Genomic DNA, 21,202 nt, shown 5'->3' with positions numbered 1-21,202 from the left:
GTCAGTTTAAATCAATTTTCTGCAGAGTATTCTCAATCTTAATTTCAAAAGCTTAGAGAATCCGTGATTTCATACCTGGTGCGGCTGTCGTATTTATAGGCTGGACTTGCAGTCTTACCAGATTTGCAATCTTACCAGAATTCTTGACACCTAGTTGGATTAGGAGTTGGAGTCCTATCTTAGTTGAACTTTAACCATATCTTCAGGGAATTCGAATGGGATTGTAGAGTCCGAAGTTGATTGCGTTTGTACCTCTTTAAACTTGATTCTGTATCAATAACTATCTTATCCCATTAATTATGGAATTGTGGTTTATCCCTGATCTTCTGGGATTCTATCCTCATCGCATTCTAAGACAACTGCGGCACACTTCAGCCAACCTACGAGGTGATGATACCCGAGATATGTTCGCTCCGACTTGGAGATCTCGGGGTATCGCCGCACCATAACAGGGTTGTGTAAAAGCCGAGATGTTGTCGCGCTGAATCGATATTACACCGAGGCGTTATTACCCCGAGGCGCTATTACCCCGAAGCGTTATTACTCCGAGACACAAATACCCGAGATATGTTTGCTCCGTTCAGACTAGGAGATCCCGGGATATACCGTAGCCTGGAATGTGAAGACCGAGACGTCGTTATACCTCCGAGATGTCTTTATATGTCCGAGACGTCTTTATACCTAGACGATCTTTCTTTGCTGGGCGGAACAAATGTCCGAGACATAACTCTGAGATGTCTTTGAATCCACGTGTCTCTAGGGTTGATTTTATTCCTAACAGTTACCCCCCTAATTCTCTGATTTCAGAAATAAATGGAAATAAGAGAATTACTTTCCGTCTGCCAACCTGTACCTGCTACTGTGAAGGGCGCGTCTTTTCAACAGTTCAAACATTTAAATCTTACCGCTTCTTTTTCCAATGACGACGTCAACTCTGTACCGCCGCTCTTTGTCATCATGAAACGGTACTGTCGAGGTAGCGCATTTAATTCTGGAATACAGAAGGCGCGCCTTTTCAACTTCGGGAATTTTGAAATGATGGCGCCTTTTGATATTTTAGACACGTAGGGGAGGGGGTATTTAAGGTTTTGAACACTTTCACTGTTCATTCTTTGACATTCACCTATTCTCTCTCTTGATCCTCCATTGTCGCCTTCTTCCTAAACTCTTTTCTTTCTCTGTATCCTCTACTTCTTCTTTTCTTCTTACTTCCATGGCTCCTAAAAAAGCTGCTTCGGCTGTTCCTGCTACGTCTCGGGCTCGGATGAAAAGGTCCGACGGCTTCGTGGATCTCTCTCCCCTGTAGAGTAGGGTGGAAACCGCCCTTTTTGCGAAGCATGAGGGTGTCCTTCGTCTGAACTACGAGATTCCTCCAACAGTGAGGATGTTCTATCAAGCGCCTGGAGCTCGGATTATCAACTGCGGCAACGTTACCTTGTATGAGAGGATGTTTCTCGCTGGGCTACGGTTACCGTTTCCGGAGATTGCTCGGGATTTTGTCCTTTTCCTGATGGTTGCACCCGGTCAGATTATGCCCAATGCCTGGAGGTATCTGTTCGCTTCTTACATCCTTTGGAGGCTTGTGTTGAAGAAGGAGATGGATATCTTGCAATTCTTCAACATCTACAGACCGAGGCAAACTTCAGAGGGGATGATTGAACTCTGTGTTCGTCACCCACCTGTCTTCATCAAGCTCAAGAGTGGGCTAACGAACAACAAATTCTGGGAAATGCAATTTTTCAGAGTTTCTGGGGAGTGGGAATGCCCTGAAGGCACTCTTCTGCCTGAAGACCGTAGGATGCCTCGGACCTAGCAATTGCTACGACCTGACCGAAGCGACCCCCCTTCACTCAGTGTATTCGACCTGGAGGATGTCAAGGAGATAAGTGGGTGGTCTGCTGCTAGGGTCAAGGCTGACAAGTTTGAAGAAGTTGATTTTGATAACCTTGTCACCGAGGAGAATTTAAGGCAATTTCTCGGATACATCATTCCGAGAGACAAACAGCTAATTACCAAGAGAGGGGCTATTAAGAAGATGAATGACGCCCCTCCCTCTCCGAGGCCTGTTACTAAGAAGAGGCCATTCAAAAGTTCTGAAGAAGTTCCCAAGGATGTCCCTTTGCGAAAGAAACAGAACATTCCTCTAGCTGCCTTGGGTGCAAGGAGAACTCCCCCCTCGGTTCCGTCATCTGGAATGAACGTTGAAGAGGGATCTACAAGTTTTCGGGGTTTCATTCCAGAAGTTTCTCCTTCACCAGAAGCTAGTGCTGCTCCTTCCTTTGTTTTAAGGGATGAGTCTGGCTCCGAGGCCTCGTATCAGGGTGAACAGGGTGCAGAAGCTTCTTTTGCGGAACCTCCTCTCGGAACTTCGACAGCGGATGCCCCAGAACCCAAGAGATCTAGAGAAGGAGATGAGACTATTCCTGAGGCCCGAGACATACAAGTTACGCGCAGAGTAAAACATCCGGCCAGGAAGCGGAAGTTCACAGCCCAGGACCGAATTGCTGAAAAGCTCTTAGAGGCCGAGCGGATGTGGGGCAAGGCGTTTATTAGACCTTCTGATGCCGAGGAAGTGCGTCAAGAGCCTATTGCTTCATGTGATGAATCTCTTGAAGAGAGGAATGAGGAAGCTAGCACCCCCCGAGCTGAGCCTCTTGTTGAGGAGTTTGAAGCAAAAGCTACTCCCCGAACTCCTTCCTCGGAACATCCAGAGACTCCACCACCTCCCGAGGAAAATCGTGAGACGGGGCATACCACCCCCCAAGCTCCATGTTCTGCAGCTGTACAACTTGAAACTCGTAGCGGAGTACCTGAGGTTGAAAATATTGAAGAACCTAGAACTTCTCGGGAAGTGGTTGATCAGGAGATGCCGGGCTCTGCTTCTGAAGTTCAGGGTGTAAGTCAACCCGAAGTGACTCCCAATCTCAGAGTGCCTGAGGAGTCTCGGATCGACTCCGAGAACGTCATTCCTGAAGCAAGTGTGCTTCCCGAGTCTTCTACTAGGAGTGGGTCTCGTGTTGAGGCCAGCCCTTCTAGATTAAGATCTGATGGGTCCGAAGCGGCTCCAAGTACAGGTGCTGTACCTCCTGTGGGTCCTAGCTCCTCTTCTAGGGTCTCAGTTGGTTTCGAGGTTTTGGGCAGAGGCCTTCTGGGTCATCCAATGGAAGCTATAAAGAACCTGATTCCCGAAGGGTATCTGGGAAATGCAGGGGTGTCTTCTCCAGAGAAGATTGCTCAAGGCATTCTTATCTCTCATTATCAGGTAAGTTTCTGAAACCAGGCTTTTTCATTCTATCCGCATCTTGATTCTGACTTTGCTTACTTTTCTCTTTAGCTTCTGTGAAGATGACCGCCCTCTGGCAGAAGTACAAAAATCGTCCGGCGCCCCCACCTGCTCCTGCTCCAAAAGTGCAAGCTCGCATCTCGGGCTTGGAGAATGAAGTTGCGGCACTGAAGGCCCTCCTTCAATCTAAGGACGAAGAACTCGCATCTCGGGACTCGACTATATCCGAGATGCGTTCTGCCAATGCTCGTTTGAAGAAAGAAATTCTGGAAGCCAATGAGCGGCACACACGTTCTGTTGTAAGCCTTTCTACCGAGTTGGATCGTGCAGATCAGTTGTCCCTTCGCTTGTCAGCCGTGCAAAACGAATGCTCCGAAGCGTGCAAAAATGCTATGAATGCCGAAGCCGAAAAGGACAAACTGAAAGATGAGGTTGAAAGACTTGAGGCCGAGAGAAATAAAGCTGTTAAGGCGCAGGATCACTCGGAGAGTCTCTTAATTAGGCTCAAGGCTAGATATGATACAGATCGGGCAAAGCTCAAGCGTTATCTGAAGCAGTTGAGCTATGCACCACACCTTCGGGATCAGAGTTGGGCTCGGGGTTGCCATTGGGGTTTCGAAAATTTTCGAACCTTGGTAATGAATCCCCAATATAAATTCGACCCCCAGACGGTTGGGCCGATGCTTGTGGGTTTTCCTGAAGAAGCCATCTTAGAGATGGAAGAGTTCGGTAAGGACTTCATGCCTGATGTTCCGAGTTGGGGTGATGACGCGCCAGATCCTAGAGAAGATCCCCTTGATGGTGCCGCAAGCTGAAAGCTTCTCGGGCTAATGCCTGAATTTTTCTTTTTCTTTCTTTTTTATCAACCTGTAATGGACTTCAAATATGAAATGAAATCTTCTGAATGAAACTTTTACCTTTTAAATCTCTCTTTTCTGATCATAGCATTTGGAGGAGCCTTTTACTTTGATATTCTTTTCTGTAATCTTTTCAAGTCATCTGAGGAATAGACTATCTTGAATGCTCTTTTCCTTTGTATCTTCTAACTTTGTCGTGGTATCCTTTCCATAACCCTTTCGGGTCGTTCGAGGAAAGGATTCGGACGGATTCTATCTTGGATGTTCTTGTCCTTCTGAAAACCTGCAATCCTGCCGTCGTATCCTTTGTTGGACTAACCAAGAGGCTTTTCTTTCTCTCGGTGTTGGATAGACCGAGAGACTTTTCTTTTTCTGCTCTCGGTGTTGGACTAACCGAGAGGCTTTTCCTGCTCTCGGTGTTGGACTAACCAAGAGACTTTTCCTGCTCTCGGTGTTGGATAGACTGAGAGACTTTTCTTTTTCTGCTCTCAGTGTTGGACTAACCGAGAGGCTTTTCCTGCTCTCGGTGTTGGACTAACCGAGAGACTTTTCCTGCTCTCGGTGTTGGATAGACCGAGAGACTTTTCTTTTTCTGCTCTCGGTGTTGGACTAACCGAGAGGCTTTTCCTGCTCTCGGTGTTGGACTAACCGAGAGGCTTTTCCTGCTCTCGGTGTTGGATAGACCGAGAGACTTTTCCTTTTCTGCTCTCGGTGTTGGACTAACCGAGAGGCTTTTCCTGCTCTCGGTGTTGGACTAACCGAGAGACTTTTCCTGCTCTCGGTGTTGGATAGACCGAGAGACTTTTCTTTTTCTGCTTTCGGTGTTGGACTAACCGAGAGGCTTTTCCTGCTCTCGGTATTGGACTAACCGAGAGGCTTTTCCTGCACTCGGTGTTGGATAGACCGAGAGACTTTTCTTTTTCTGCTCTCGGTGTTGGACTAACCGAGAGGCTTTTCCTGCTCTCGGTGTTGGACTAACCGAGAGGCTTTTCCTGCTCTCGGTGTTGGATAGACAGAGAGACTTTTCCTTTTCTGCTCTCGTTGTTGGACTAACCGAGAGGCTTTTCCTGCTCTCGGTGTTGGACTAACCGAGAGGCTTTTCCTGCTCTCGGTGTTGGATAGACAGAGAGACTTTTCCTTTTCTGCTATCGTTGTTGGACTAACCGAGAGGCTTTTCCTGCTCTCGGTGTTGGACTAACCGAGAGGCTTTTCCTGCTCTCGGTGTTGGATAGACCGAGAGACTTTTCCTTTTCTGCTCTCGGTGTTGGACTAACCGAGAGGCTTTTCCTGCTTTCGGTGTTGGATAGACCGAGAGACTTTTCTTTTTCTGCTCTCGGTGTTGGACTAACCGAGAGGCTTTTCTATTAATCCCTAATCGAGGTATTTCTTTCTACTGCAACCTTTCCATGACCCTCTCGGGTTGTTCGAGGAAAGGATGCAAGTGAGTTCTTTTCTTTGTAAAGTATAATTCAGATTGATTCTCGAATTTCTACAATTGTCAATATATACTGGAAGTTGAAATTCTTTATTGAATATGAAATTGTTTGAAAAAAGCTGGAAAAAGCAATAAATTACATAAAATATTTCTTCAGGTGCTCGGCGTTCCATGATCTCGGAAGTATCTTCCCTGTCTCGATCATTAAGCGATAAGCTCCCTTCTGATGGCATCTTATTACCTTATAGGGACCTTCCCATCCGGGTCCCATTTTGCCTTCCGCTGGATCTTTCGTCATTAAGCTCACCTTCTTGAGTACCCAATCTCTGAGATGGAACTTTCTGGGCACCACCTGTTTGTTAAAATACCGAGCCGTTCGACTCTGATATGCCGCCCATATGACATGAGCGTCGTCTCTTTTCTCCTGCAAAAGATCCAGGTGTACCTTAGCATTTTCGTCGTTGAGTCCTGGATTGTAGTGAGCTACACGGAAGCTTGGAGATCCTACTTCCACAGGTATCACCGCCTCGGTTCCACACGTAAGTGAGAATGGTGTCTCGCCCGTTGGAGTTCTTCTGGTGGTTTGGTACGACCACAGCACCTCTGGAACATATTCAACCCATGCTCCTTTCTTCTTATCAAGCTTTTTCTTCAAAGTCTTTACCAGGGTCTTGTTCGTCGCCTCTACCTGACCGTTCGCCTTTGGGTATAGTATCGAAGCATAATGGTTTCGGATACGGAGCTCTGAACACCACTTCCGAAATGGTTCACAGTCAAACTGCTTCCCATTATCTGTGATGAAAGCATGAGGAATCCCAAACCGGCACACCATCGACTTCCAAAGAAAAGTTATAACATTCTCTGTAGTTATAGCTGCTAATGCTTCTGCTTCCGCCCATTTAGTAAAGTAGTCTACAGCTACAACCAAGAACTTCCGTCCACCTTTCCCTACCAGCATTGGGCCAACTATATCCACCCCCCATTTCGCAAATGGCTATGGAGAAGTGAGGGGGGTGAGCTTCTCGGGACTTGCTTTCATGATTCTTGCGAACCTCTGGCACTTGTCATAGGTTCTGACGAGAAGAGCTGAATCTTTCTTGATCGTAGAACAATAGTAGCCCGCTTGGATGGTTTTTTGTGCCAGCATCCTTCCTCCTGAGTGGTCTCCACACACACCTTCATGGATTTCCCTGAAAACATAAATCGACTCGGCCTTGGAGAGGCATTTGAGCAGGGGTTTGGAATATCCTCTTTTGTACAGTGTCTCCCCGAGAAGGCAGAACTGTGCTGCTTGTATCTTCACCCTCCGAGCCGCGACCTTATCTTCGGGCAGCAACCCATTTCTGAGGAACTGGATGATGTCCCTTGCCCATTCTGGCTCATCTGGTGCTGAGTCTACTTCCATAACCCTGTTCCTCGGGGCTATCGAAGGCTCGGTCAGAACAATAATTTGCCTTCTTGATGCTTCAATCTCTTCTTCTGTTCCCGATGCAATCATTGAGAACCCATCGGCTCGGATGTTTTCCTCCCGAGGTATCTTTGTGATGACGAACCTTTCGAAATAGGATTGGAATCACTGTACCTCTTCCAAATACCTGGCCATTCTATCTTCTTGTGCTTCGAATTGCCCTTGGACTTGGCCTACGACCACCTGAGAGTCACTTCGGATTTCGACATTAGTTGCCCCCATCTCTCGGGATAATGCCAAACCCTCTATCACCGCTTCGTACTCAGCTTCATTGTTCGTCGTAACGAAGTCCAGTTTTACAGCAAAACCGAACTCTTGTCCTTCGGGATTCCTGAGGAGGACTCCTACTCTGCTTCTGCCCTGTGTGGAAGAGCCATCTACAAAAACAACCCAGGTTGACTCCTTAGGAAGTTCTTCTGCTTCAGGAATGTTGCAGAATTCTACCAGGAAATCTGCCAGAACCTGTCCTTTGATAGCCATCCGAGGATGAAACTCGATATCAAATTGTCCGAGTTCCACCGCCCAGTTGACTAATCTTCCCGAGAGGTCAGGTTTTTGCAACACCTTCTTCATCGGATACTCGGTTAGAACTCTGATAGCGTGAGCCTAAAAGTATGGCCTCAATCTTCTGGCTGAAATAATCAAAGCGAACGCAACTTCTCGATCCAAGGATACCTTCCTTCCGCGCCATGTAGTGCTTTACTTGTAAAGTAAACTGGTTTCTGAACTCCTAAATCTTCTCGGACTAGCACCGAGCTTACTGCTGAGGGAGAGACTGCCAGATAGAGATAAAGAATCTCCCCTTCGGTTGGGCGGCTCAACAGTGGTGGGTTGGCTAGGTATTCCTTCAACTTCCTAAAAGCCTCCTCACACTCCTCACTCCATATAAATGCTTTTCGTAGAATTTTAAAGAAGGGAAGGCACTTATCTGTTGACCGTGATATGAAACGGTTCAGGGCCGCAATCCTTCCTGTCAGTCGTTGGAGTTGTTTCGTTGTTCTCGGGGCCTCCATCTCGAGGACAGCTCTGACCTTCTCTGGATTAGCTTCAATGCCCCTCTGCGACACCATAAACCCCAAAAACTTGCCTAAAGAAACTCTGAAGGCACACTTCGCGGGGTTGAGCTTCATGTTGTATTTTCTTAGAGTCCGAAAAGTTTCTTGGAGGTCTTCTATGTGTTTGTTTGCCCGAACACTTTTAACCAGCAGGTCATCTACGTATACTTCAACGTTTCGGCCAATTTGACTTTGAAACATCCGGTTCACAAGTCGCTGATACGTGGCTCCCGCATTCTTCAGTCCGAAGGGCATCATCTTATAACAGTAAAGTCCTCGGTTTGTGATGAAAGCAGTTTTTTCTTGGTTTGCTTCTTTCATGTAGATTTGATTGTATCCTGAGAAGGCATCCATGAAGCTTAAGAGCTCGTGTCCGGCCGTCGAATCAACCAATAAATCTATTCGAAGCAGAGGAAAGCTATCCTTCGGACATGCTTTATTCAGGTCGGCGAAATCTACGCACATCCTCCACTTGCCGTTAGACTTCTTCACCAGCACCACATTGGCCAGCCACTTGGGATAATCCACCTCTCGGATGAATCCAGCTTTCAGTAACTTCTCTACTTCTTCCGCAACAGCCGTGTTTCGTTCTGTGGCAAAGGCCCTCCTTCTCTGTTTCACAGGGCGATAATTTGGGTCCACATTTAGCTTATGGACAATAACCGAGGGATCAATCCCCGGCATATCTTCATGGCTCCAGGCAAATACATCTTTGTTGCGCCTCAAAAATGCCACCAGATCTTCCTTCATAGGTTGAGGAAGTTGTGAGCCTATGTGAACTTTCTTTCCCGAGTCACCTATCTCGAACTCCTCCAAGGCTTCCACAGGCTCCCCCAAAGGTGATTGCTATTTTCTATCTTCCTTGGTTTTCTCCCCCCGACTGTGCTGCCTCGAGGTGTCTTTTAAGGACAGATTGTAGCATCGCATGGCTTCCCTCTGGTCTCCCTTCACCTCTCCAACTTCTTCTTCTGTCGGGAACTTCATGCTGAGATGCGGTGTTGAAGTCACAGCCTTGAAGTCGTTGAGAGCTGTCCGTCCGATAATAGCATTGTAGGCTGAGACTTTGTCAACTATCAGGAACTTCACCATAATGACTTTCTGCCTCGGATAGGTCCCTGCCGTCACAGGTAGATCAATAGAACCGAGAGGCAACACCTTTTCTCCAGCAAAACCCTGTAACTGGCATGAGACCGAGACCAGCTTTTCTCGTGGAACGCCCATGTAATCGAAAGCTGATTTAAACAGAATATCAGCCGAGCTCCCTGTGTCAACGAGGATCCGCCGAGTCTAATAATTTGCTATGGTCAAGGTGACCACGAGGGCGTCTGTGGGCGGAAGCGAGACCCCAGCATAATCATCATCAGAAAACCCTATAACCAGAGGGTTATATTTCCGAGACTTTGGGGGTTTCTGGACCGAGAATACTTCAAAATCGTCCAGCTGCCTTGTAACGCCCCGAATTTGAGCCTGCAAATCCGTAAGCAGAAACCTCCGGTTTCCACGTGACATTACTACATCAGAGATAAACTCTCGCAGCGGAATGTATATTTTTTCCTTCTAAAGACTTAGGAATTGATAGCATAACACATATAGAGCTGACTGAATTACCTCAATATGTTTATTAAAAGTTATTTAGGTTTATCTTTACATCCTATATGCACACTAGGTGCATCAAAATTAGTGCCACAGGCGGCACATAAGCATATAACATAAAACATGTCGAACATGACATTGCTATAAATATTTACATGCCATAAAACAAAACACATATAAGTGCAACTAGTAATTTCTAAGCTAGCACATGATAATTCGTTGATGGTTTCAAAAACCATCGAAACTGGCATATGGGTCCATGCCTTCATTCTCCAGATCTGCATCAGTAACTATGCAAATATGAAGTTATCATATTTGCATAGACAAACAAGTGAGTCATCTATTTTCATATCTACGTTACCATCAATCTAATAACAGTTCATATAGAATGCAAATGTAAGGGTTGTATGAATATGCATCGTAGTAACTATTTAGTTTGTGTTTTAGGATCATCTTACTTCAGACCTCTCATTCTAGGTTATCTGAACCCGTTCACGTCCTTTGCCTCACACTTAAAGTCTTACCTGATTGCACTGGAATCCTACCGGTCCCAGCATTAGTTATATATTAGTCCTTCGGACACCCCTGGGTCACTCTGAACCCCCTGGATCCACTGACTAGCCTTCCTTCCCCTTGCTACTACATCAGCTTGTTGATGGCTATCTCATCAGCCGTTATATTAATTGGACACAACATGCAATGCATGAACAACCACATGCAATAAACACACACCACACAGTCCTAATGAAACATAGAATCATTCCTCAGTAAGTACATCCATACTTACACTCCTTGGTGTAGTTTCTTAGCTCCTTTTCTGTAACAAAATATATACAAAGAAGATGATATATACATCAGTCCTTTTTCCAATATTAAAAATGTGTATATTTTTACATCACTTTACTCATCGTTTTTAGTTATCAATTAAAAGGTAATTACTTCAACATGAATCCTAACAGGATAATATTTTTATGTAAAGGGATAGGGAAATTAGCGGCATAGCCACTTTGTAGGAATACAATAAATTATAAAATAAATACGTAAAGGGATAGAAAATTAGCGGCATAGCCACTTTGTAGTAATACAATAAATTATAAAATAAATACGCAAAGGGATAGAAAATTAGCGGCATAGCCACTTTGTAGGAATACAATAAATTATAAAATAAATACGCAAAGGGATAGAAAATTAGCGGCATAGCCACTTTGTAGTAAGGCAATAAATGATAAAATAAATACGGTGGATTAAACCAACTCCGTAGTAACGCAATAAATAAACAAGTAAATAAATACGATCAACTCATGAAAGTCATAAGATCAGTCACGAGGACAATGAAATGTAAAAGCAGTTTATATAAATACGATCAACTCATGAAAGTCATAAGATCAGTCATGAGGACAATGAATTTAAATACGAAATATAAATACGATCAACTCATGAAAGTCATAAGATCAGTCACGAGGACAATGAAATTTAAATACGAAATTTAAATACGATCAACTCATGAAAGTCATAAGATCAGTCATGAGGACAATGAAATGTAAAAGTAGTTTATATTACCCCTTTACTTTAATTATTTTATCTCTTAAGCTTATTGGGTCTTTTAAACAATTCATAAAAAAGTAATGAAATCAAATAGTAAGGAAGAAGTGTCAAGATTTACTTACCAATTTGATTTGGAGAGAAAAATAACTTCAAGAACACCGAAGTGGTTGTGTGGTAGAAGGAGAGAAAAAGGGAGAGAAAACCAAAGCACAAAGCTTTCAAGGAAGTTGTCTAGGATTTGTGTGGAAAACAAGGAGCCTTGCATGCTTATTTATAGGAGGAAGGTAGGGGTATTTAGGTCCAAAATGTAATAAAAGAATTAGCTTATTGGATAATGTCTTGTAAATTTGGAATTTAGAATTTTCGTCCAACTAGAGGGCAGCCTACTCCGAGAATTATTTCGATGGTCAAACGTACTCCGATTGACGTGAAATTTTGAGGGTAGACAGAGGACTTCATGAAAAACATTTTCTCTTTTTGGTTCGTCTCATTTTGAGTTCGTTTTGACTTAGTTCCAGTCAAGTCAAAGTTTCTGTCTATAAAGCCAAAATATCTTTTATCCACTTTCAGCGTTCACACTTGCTTTATTGATTTTTCCTCCTTTTCATGATTACTTTTGAGATATCCTATCCTTTCATCATTACTCTTATTTTTTATACATAAATGTTTCTAGAAGCATGGAGATATTATTCTTGACAGTTTTTCGTTTAATATCGACAGTTGGGTTATTTAGGCTCGGGTCAAAAAGTCAACTGGTGGACTTTTTGTTTACTTTTGCCATATGGTAGATCTTTCTTTTTTAAGTACAAGGGTCTTTGAATTATCTAAATCTGAGTTCGTTTGACCTATTTTCGGTTCAATCAAAGTTTAAAGCTTAAATGTAACTTTTAAGTTTTTAAGGGTTTTTAGGTTTTGATCTTTTAATTTTTTGAAACAACTTTAGGTTTGCTTGTAAAAACATGTGGATATTGTTTCCTCAACAATATCAATGATTTCTTAAGAGCTTGAATTTTCTGGGCGTTACATCCTACCCACCTTATCGGAATTTCGTCCCCGAAATTTGTAAACTAAGTTATGCTAAAAGAAAAATTTACACTAAGTAAGAAAAATTCAAGCAGAGATGTTACTTACCTTAATCATCTTCAAAGTCACTAAGACATGGCTTAGTGGAGGACTGAGGTAACTCTCTCTCTGGTTGATCTTGAGGTATGGTTTGATGTACAGAGTTTTCAACTTTATGTTAACTCCATGATATTTTACAATTATCAAAAAAAGGTGTAAGAAAATAATGTTTTTCAAATCATACTATCTTTACCTGGGTATTTGGTTTTATATAGTACCATGATCTATTTATGGGCTCGACATACCGACTACAGTATGTATTCACAGCTACTACTCGCAAACTATTTTAAACACAATTACTTCCGTAAAAGTTATTTAATTATAAATACTACGTCATAAATCACGAAAGTATTAAACATACCTACTTCAAAGTGGCTCATGGGAATAGGTACGGGTATCTGCTCCTTATCTCCTGTTCTAACTCCCAAGAAGCTTCTTCTACTTCATGGTTTTGCCATAGAACTTTTACTACTGGTATTGTCTTTGTCCTCAGTTGTTGTACTTTTCGATCCAAGATTTGCACTGGCTTCTCTTCATATTTCAAATCTGCTTGAACTTGTAAGGGTTCAAAGTCTATCACGTGTAACAGGTCGTGCACGTATTTTCGTAGCGTGGAAACGTGGAATACGTCATGTACACCAGCTAGGTTAGATGGTAATTCAACTCTATAGGCGACCGGACCTACGACTTCCGTCACTAAAAAGGGACTGACATACCTTGGACGTAGCTTTCCCTTTTTACCAAACCGCCTGACTCCCTTCATTGGTGATACCTTTAGGAATACCTATAAGCAGTTGATGGACGGATAAAAAGGTTGCTAGGACGGCATCCTTCACGCTTGGCGCCACGTTCAGCTGGATCATTCCCTATTGTTTGGCGAGTTGATTAGGGGTAGGCATTGAGTTCGTTGATGCACCCTGCGATTTCCTACTCAAAGCGTCTGCGACTACATTTACTTTCCCTGGATGGTATAGAATATAGCAATCGTAGTCTTTTAACAATTCTAACCACCTACGCTGCCTTATATTCAATTCTTTTTGCGAGAAGATATATTTTAGACTTTGATGATCAGTATAAATTTCTACCTTCTCAAGAAAAAGATAATGTCTCCAAATTTTTAAAGCAAAAACTACAGCAGCTAGTTCAAGGTCATGAGTAGGATAGTTTCTCTCGTGGTCTTTCAACTGTCTAGAGGCGTAAGCTATAACTTTATCTTGCTGCATGAGTACGCACCCTAGTCCTTTAAGAGAGGCATCACTAAAAACTACGAATTTCTCAGACTCTCTTGGCAGAACAAGGACAGGTGCAGTTACTAACCTCTTTTTCAGCTCTTGAAAGCTTGCTTCGCACTTATCATTCCATTGAAAATGAGCATTCTTTTTAGTGAGGGCGGTCAAAGGGCTGGAAAGATTGGAAAAACCTTCTACAAATCTTCGGTAGTAACCTGCCAATCCAAGAAAGCTGCGGATTTCATGGACGTTGGTTGGCCGCTCCCAGTTGACGACAGCCTCAACTTTGCTAGGATCAACTGCTATTCCATCTTTTGAGATAACGTGCCCTAAGAATGAAACTTTCTCCATCCAAAATTCGCACTTCTTGAGTTTGGCAAATAACTGCTTTTCCCTTAGAACATTTAGTACTGTTTTCAGATGCTCCCCGTGTTCTTGATGATTAGTCGAGTAAATTAAAATATCATCAATAAACACAACTACGAACAAATCGAGGTACATATGAAAAACACGATTCATTAGATCCATAAATACCGACGGTGCGTTAGTCACCCCAAAAGGCATGACTCGGAATTCGTAATGACCATACCTCGTTCGAATCGCCGTCTTTTGCATATCTTCTTCCTTTACCTTAAGTTGATGGTATCCCGATCGAAGGTCGATTTTCGAGAATACCTTGGCTTCCTTCAATTGATCGACCAGTCGTCAATCCTTGGTAAAGGATATTTATTCTTTATGGTAACGCGGTTTAGCTCCCGGTAGTCTATGCATAGTCGCATAGTCCCATCTTTCTTCTTGACAAACAATACCGGTGCTCCCCACGGTGATACGCTTGGGCGTATGAATCCTCTGTCCAAAAGTTCTTGGAGTTGTTTCTTTAGCTCTTTCAACTCGGCGGGCGCCATGCGATAAGGTGCTTTGTGAATGGGTTGAGTTCCCGAGATCAAATCGATGGTAAACTCAATCTCACGATCAGGTGGCAATCCTGTCACAACCTCGGCAAACACGTCTGGGTAATCGCACGCCACTGGAATATTTTCCAATGTACGCTCAGCTTCTGGTTTTGCCGTCACATAAGCTAAGAACGCTGATGCTCCTTGTCGTATATTCCTTGTAGCTTGTATTGCAGAAAGTAGCGATGGAGTAGCTCGCGTAGAAGATCCGTTGAATTTAAATCTTTCAACCCCTGGCAATTGAAAAACAACTACCTTCTCTCTACAGTTTATACTCGCATAATACTTTGATAACCAGTCCATGCCTAGGATTACATCATATCCTAGAGATTTAAACACTGATAGATTGATGGGTAGGTTCCTTCCTTTTATATTGATTGGACAGTTCTCTACCATTTTATCGCATACGACTTTCTTTCCTCCAGGGGTTTCAACCGTAAGACTTTGTACTAAAGGTCGTGTGCTAACATGACGTAATTTAATGTATGCTTCAGAAATGAATGAGTGTGTAGCTCCTGAATCAAAAAGAGTACACGCAAGGATACCAAACAAAAAGATGGTACCTGTCACAACATCGTTAACACCTCATTCTTCTTCTTCGTCTACCTCAATCGGAGTTAAGGTATACACCCTTGCTTAGGCGGGTCGTTTGGATGGGTATGTCACCTGGGACGCTGCTCGCCTCTTTAGTTCGTAAGCGGCGGATGATTCGCGCATTCCTCTTTCAGAAACTGATGCTATATCAGCCAATTTGACAAAGTTTCTAATCTCGTGGCACATAACTCTTTCCTTAATACGAGGATTAAGGCCATTTTCAAAACGTTCCGCCTTTGTTTCTTCATCCGGGATTAAGTTGAGGCCAAACCTTGATAGTTCAATAAACCTCGAGGAATATTGCTCTACCGTCATTGTGCCTTGCACCAGATTCTGAAATTCAATGGCCCGTATCTGCCTTTGTGCCCTTGGAAAGAAACGCCCATTAAATTCTTTTACAAACCTATCCCAAGGGATAACAACTCCATATCCCAACTCTATTCCTAAGAGTCCTTTCTTAGACTTCCACCATCTTGCAGCTTCATCGGTTAACCTTAGTATTGTGTAATTAACCTTTTGCGCATCAGTACAGCCAAGGGTCTCATGCAATAGCGCGATATCCGTAATCCAAGCTTCAGCAACTAACGGTCCCTGCATTCCATCAAATAGGCGAAATTGCTGGCTAGCAAAATCGCGCATAGAACAACCTACCTGAGCCTATCGACCGGCAGGTTGTGGAATTCTTGCCACTACTTCAGCAAACTGCCTAGTTGTTTCAGCCATAAATTGAGCTAAGGCCAGATTCACTCCATCATTAAATGGTGGAGGTGGAGGTGGAGGTGGGAATTCGTTATCACGGTTACCATGACGATGGTTTCCGTAGTTTTCGTTACGAACAGGGTAACGTCGAGGTGCCATAATTCTGTACCATCGCATCAAGTTAATCACCAAAATAATAATTAATTTAAATACTACACAATACATTTAATCACATAGATACATATTGATTAGCTTCAAAAGATTATCATTCTCTAATTCTTACAAAGATATTACACACAAAAGTTTTTATTTTACTCAGGGTACATAGCATATTTAAACAAAACTGATGCTTCTACAGTTCTATAATTATTCATTTACTATTATTACAAACTTAACATTACATTCTTCAAACAAAGTCTTTTATGTGGTTTACAAAATTGTTTATTAAAAGTAGCTCTTGGTTATGCTCTAGTTTCTAGGTAGGTCAATTCCAATGGTCACCTGAGCGAACTGCTCTGATACCATACTGTAACGCCCCGAATTTGAGCCTGCAAATCCGTAAGCAGAAACCTCCGGTTTCCACGTGACATTACTACATCAGAGATAAACTCTCGCAGCAGAATGTATATTTTTTTCTTCTAAAGACTTAGGAATTGATAGCATAACACATATAGAGCTGACTGAATTACCTCGATACGTTTATTAAAAGTTACTTACGTTTATCTTTACATCCTATATGCACACTAGGTGCATCAAAATTAGTGCCACAGGCGGCACATAAGCATATAACATAAAACATGTCGAACATGACATTGTTATAAATATTTACATGCCATAAAACAAAACACATATAAGTGCAACTAGTAATTTCTAAGCTAGCACATGATAATTCGTTGATGGTTTCAAAAACCATCGAAACTGGCATATGGGTCCATGCCTTCATTCTCCAGATCTGCATCAGTAACTATGCAAATATGGCGTTATCATATTTGCATAGACAAACAAGTGAGTCATCTATTTTCATATCTACGTTACCATCAATCTAATAACAGTTCATATAGAATGCAAATGTAAGGGTTGTATGAATATGCATCGTAGTAACTATTTAGTTTGTGTTTTAGGATCATCTTACTTCAGACCTCTCATTCTAGGTTATCTGAACCCGTTCACGTCCTTTGCCTCACACTTAAAGTCTTACCTGTTTGCACTGGAATCCTACCGGTCCCAGCATTAGTTATATATTAGTCCTTCGGACACCCTTGGGTCACTCTGAACCCCCTGGATCCACTGACTAGCCTTCCTTCCCCTTGCTACTACATCAGCTTGTTGATGGCTATCTCATCAGCCGTTATATTAATTGGACACAACATGCAATGCATGAACAACCACATGCAATAAACAAACACCACACAGTCCTAATGAAACATAGAATCATTCCTCAGTAAGTACATCCATACTTACACTCCTTGGTGTAGTTTCTTAGCTCCTTTTCTGTAACAAAATATATACAAAGAAGATGATATATACATCAGTCCTTTTTCCAATATTAAAAATGTGTATATTTTTACATCACTTTACTCATCGTTTTTAGTTATCAATTAAAAGGTAATTACTTCAACATGAATCCTAACAGGATAATATTTTTATGTAAAGGGATAGGGAAATTAGCGGCATAGCTACTTTGTAGGAATACAATAAATTATAAAATAAATACGCATAGGGATAGAAAATTAGCGGCATAGCCACTTTGTAGTAATACAATAAATTATAAAATAAATACGCAAAGGGATAGAAAATTAGCGGCATAGCCACTTTATAGGAATACAATAAATTATAAAATAAATACGCAAAGGGATAGAAAATTAGCGGCATAGCCACTTTGTAGTAAGGCAATAAATGATAAAATAAATACGGTGGATTAAACCAACTCCGTAGTAACGCAATAAATAAACAAGTAAATAAATACGATCAACTCATGAAAGTCATAAGATCAGTCACGAGGACAATGAAATGTAAAAGCAGTTTATATAAATACGATCAACTCATGAAAGTCATAAGATCAGTCATGAGGACAATGAATTTAAATACGAAATATAAATACGATCAACTCATGAAAGTCATAAGATCAGTCACGAGGACAATGAAATTTAAATACGAAATTTAAATACGATCAACTCATGAAAGTCATAAGATCAGTCATGAGGACAATGAAATGTAAAAGCAGTTTATATTACCCCTTTACTTTAATTATTTTATCTCTTAAGCTTATTGGGTCTTTTAAACAATTCATAAAAAAGTAATGAAATCAAATAGTAAGGAAGAAGTGTCAAGATTTACTTACCAATTTGATTTGGAGAGAAAAATAACTTCAAGAAAACCGAAGTGGTTGTGTGGTAGAAGGAGAGAAAAAGGGAGAGAAAACCAAAGCACAAAGCTTTCAAGGAAGTTGTCTAGGATTTGTGTGGAAAACAAGGAGCCTTGCATGCTTATTTATAGGAGGAAGGTAGGGGTATTTAGGTCCAAAATGTAATAAAAGAATTAGCTTATTGGATAATGTCTTGTAAATTTGGAATTTAGAATTTTCGTCCAACTAGAGGGCAGCCTACTCCGAGAATTATTTCGATGGTCAAACATACTCCGATTGACGTGAAATTTTGAGGGTAGATAGAGGACTTCATGACAAACATTTTCTCTTTTTGGTTCGTCTCATTTTGAGTTCGTTTTGACTTAGTTCCAGTCAAGTCAAAGTTTCTGTCTATAAAACCAAAATATCTTTTATCCACTTTCAGCGTTCACACTTGCTTTATTGATTTTTCCTCCTTTTCATGATTACTTTTGAGATATCCTATCCTTTCATCATTACTCTTATTTTTTATACATAAATGTTTCTAGAAGCATGGAGATATTATTCTTAACAGTTTTTCGTTTAATATCGACAGTTGGGTTATTTAGGCTCGGGTCAAAAAGTCAACTGGTGGACTTTTTGTTTACTTTTGCCATATGGTAGATCTTTCTTTTTTAAGTACAACGGTCTGTGAATTATCTAAATCTGAGTTCGTTTGACCTATTTTCGGTTCAATCAAAGTTTAAAGCTTAAATGTAATTTTTAAGTTTTTAAGGGTTTTTAGGTTTTGATCTTTTAATTTTTCGAAACAACTTTAGGTTTGCTTGTAAAAACATGTGGATATTGTTTCCTCAACAATATCAATGATTTCTTAAGAGCTTGAATTTACTGGGCGTTACATGCCTAGCATATGCCTTCCGAGCCGAGTTGGACTCACCTCCTCCTCCAAATCCACCCGAGATAATGTGGATGATTGGGAGATTACCTTGCTGCGCCACCCGAGGTCTGCTCCTACTTCTCTCCCTTCCTTCATCCCTCCGAAGTTGAGGTGCTGGCTCTCGACTTCTTCCTCTTCTGTCTTCTTGTCTCGGTTGATAATTCCTCCTTTCATTCCGATCCTCTTCCCTCTGAGGCCGCGGATAATGGTCTCGCTCCTGATGATTCCTCTCATTGGCAAGAAATCGGACTAGTTTCCCATTCTCGATGAACTTCTCGATCAACTGCCTCAATGATACACATTGCTCAGTCAGATGACCGTATGAATCATGGAAGGCACAGTATTTGTGAGCCAAACGCGAGGGCGGATCTCCTGGAATGGGTCTCGGTCTCTGGTAATTCGGATCTCTTTTGAGTTCCATGAGCACCTCGGTGAGGGAGGCGTTCAATGGTGTCCACTTGTAATCTCCGAAATTCTTTTTCACCTTCTTGTATTATCCGGGACCGGTGTCCTGTACAGGCTCAGGATTCTTCTTCTTCTTAGGCTTCTCAGTGGATGGCTGTTGTTGTTGCTGGGAGTTATCGAGAAGGGCTCGGAGCATTTCTTCCTGATTGATGTACCTGTTCATCTTTACCATAAAGGTATGAAAATCTTTCGGTGGTTTCAACGCCAGTTCTGCCATCAGAGGCCCATCCTTCTTCAAGCCTTGGAAGATTGCTCCATAGATGAAATCATCTGGCGCACTCTCTGTGTCCAGCTTCTCCTGGTTGAATCTCTATAGATAGTCTTTTAGAGACTCATTTGGCCCCTGCTGCACAGAGAGTAGGTATCCTCGGGGTTTTCTTCTAGCTCTCCCGGATACGAACTGGGCCAGGAATTTCCTTCCAAGGGTGTCGAAACAATCAATCGACCTTGGTGTGAGATTCCTGAGCTAGTCTCAGGCTTTTCCTGACAAGGTGAGAGGAAAAGCTTGGCATGCCACAGCATCTGGTGTCTTGTGCAAGGAGACATGGGATCGGAAATTGTCCAAGTGCTCTACCGGATCTTCACTGCCTGAAAAAACAGGGATATCAGGTACCTTGAATCTTCTGGGTAGATCGAAGTTGGATACTTCTTTGGTGAATATCGACTCCTTGTGCTGAAAGAGGTTGTCCACGAGAGACTCCTTCCCATCACGCTTCTGATCAATTGTTTTTGACAGCGCGTCATATTTTGCGCCTAGGTCCTGGACCATCTTCTGTAACCTCCTTTCCGATTCTGTTGGTGGAACCGGATTGATGGGCTCTCCATGATCTTCGTTCCGTGGCCCTGCTTTCTCTCCTGACCCTTCTGGGTTGCCACCAAGGTTTGTCCCTTCTGCTGCATCATGATTGAATGGCGGCGGCGTCTGAGCAGCTTGGAGCAGAGCATTTTGAGCCAGCAAATCCTCCACATTCTTCTGCGCCTGGGCCAACTGTTGACTCAGTTGGTTTATTCTGGCCTCCGGTCCAGCAGATTCTGCTTCTCCACGAACATCGTCTCGGCTGGTAGGCGGTGCATCGTTTTGAATCGACTTGGAGCGTCTCGTAGTCACCATCGCGGATTTGTTTTTCGTAAGAACAACTTATCGTTCCCATAGACGGCGCCAAACTGTTGGTACAGTTTCCAGTATGGTGACGTGTCGCCTGGTGATTCGCTGTTGGGTTCTGATCTACTACCTCAATCCTACAAAAAGAACAAACAGCTCGTCGGGGGTGCCGACTACGCCCACTCCGATGCCTAAGTCAGTTTAAATCAATTTTCTGCAGAGTATTCTCAATCTTAATCTCAAGAGCTTAGAGAATCCGTGATTTCATACCTGGTGCGGCTGTCATATTTATAGGCTGGACTTGCAGTCTTACCAGATTTGCAATCTTACCAGAATTCTTGACACCTAGTTGGATTAGGAGTTGGAGTCCTAGCTTAGTTGAACTTTAACCATATCTTCATGGAATTCGAATGGGATTGTAGAGTCCGAAGTTGATTGCGTTTGTACCTCTTTAAACTTGATTCCGTATCAATAACTATCTTATCCCATTAATTATGGAATTGTGGTTTATCCCTGATCTT

The sequence above is a fragment of the Alnus glutinosa genome, chromosome 3, assembly GCF_958979055.1.
Source record: "Alnus glutinosa chromosome 3, dhAlnGlut1.1, whole genome shotgun sequence".
In the NCBI taxonomy this organism is placed as follows: domain Eukaryota; kingdom Viridiplantae; phylum Streptophyta; class Magnoliopsida; order Fagales; family Betulaceae; genus Alnus; species Alnus glutinosa.
The sequence above is the reverse complement of the archived record's forward strand: the minus strand, read 5'-3'. Positions refer to the sequence as shown.